The sequence below is a fragment of the Aplysia californica genome, unplaced genomic scaffold, assembly GCF_000002075.1.
Source record: "Aplysia californica isolate F4 #8 unplaced genomic scaffold, AplCal3.0 scaffold00030, whole genome shotgun sequence".
In the NCBI taxonomy this organism is placed as follows: Eukaryota; Metazoa; Mollusca; class Gastropoda; order Aplysiida; family Aplysiidae; genus Aplysia; species Aplysia californica.
Genome location: NW_004797300.1, coordinates 561,900 through 562,952, shown reverse-complemented (window position 1 = coordinate 562,952; position 1,053 = coordinate 561,900). Strand labels below are relative to the sequence as shown.

General features: G+C 39.3%; 1 protein-coding gene across 1 annotated transcript in view; it reads left to right on the top strand.

Annotated features, from left to right (window-relative positions):
* Positions 1 to 721: 721 nt before the first annotated feature.
* LOC101855999 overlaps positions 722 to 1,053 on the top strand; it is a gene marked incomplete at its 5' end in the record, with an annotated part of 8,900 nt that continues 8,568 nt past the window's right edge. The window contains 1 exon segment of the mRNA XM_005091430.2: positions 722 to 880.

The window sequence follows — 1,053 nt, the reverse complement described above, 5'->3', positions numbered from 1 at the left end:
GTCACCGTTGCCTCTTTTTCTCTTTGTCTCTGTAACCATGTCACCCCCCCCCACCTGCCCCCCAAAGCGGCTCTTTTTTGTATCCAACTATGGCAATAACCTCAACAATTCTTTTTATGAAAGTTTGTCTGGTATTTTAATTCTCGGGGATTGCCGTCTTTTAAGAAAAAACAAAACCCATTTGATCCTTCTTTCCAATCAATTATCTATCGGCCTTATCTCATCTCCTTCTTATCTTTGTATGTTACTCTCTCGTAACACTTCAAATCTCCCGCACTTTTATGGCTTATTTGTTTTTGCGAAAGCTGTTTGACTCTAACTAAAACTAAAACTAAAAATCTTGGAAGTGAACGAACAACTCAGTTCCTCAGAATTACAAAGTTCTTTCTGCTCAGTTCCAAGTTTTGAGAAATTTGACGTAAAAGATTTTGAGTTTTACATCCTGTCAAGCTTTTTCGAATGCAATTCTTTGAATATCTTGATAACGACTCCGAATAATCTTAAAATTTTGATAAAGCAGATAGAACGTTTGGTTTTTGATCTCGTGGTCATAGTAACTCTCAAAACTGCCGCTAATGTCTGATAGAGCTTTGTTTTTCTAAGGTAGCTAAATAATGAAATATACATCACGGGTTTGTTTGTTTGTTTTGGATAACATGTTTCACGACTGTCTTTCTTCTGTCGAAAAATACATCACGTGACATTATTACTGTATCCCTAGGTGTAGCCAGAGTGATGTCAGCCAGAAAGGTGTGAAAAACTGTTAGGGCGAAAGGAGTAGACGAGGAGAAAGCGCTGCCTGAGATCCGGGGAAGACGAGGGATGGTCACTGTTGTCTGCTTACGTCATTGACGGTTTGCAAGGCTGGACAATTGCCCAGGTATATATCTGAAGTGAAAAGACCTCGCTCACGTCTTTGGTGTTTCCGTCTGTCTTTTTGTTTGTTTGTTTGTTTGTTTGTTCTTCAGTCTGTCTGTGTGTCAGTTTGGGTTCATGTACCAGACTTATATTTTGCCTTTTGTCTGTGTGTATGTGTGTGTGTGTGTGTGTGTG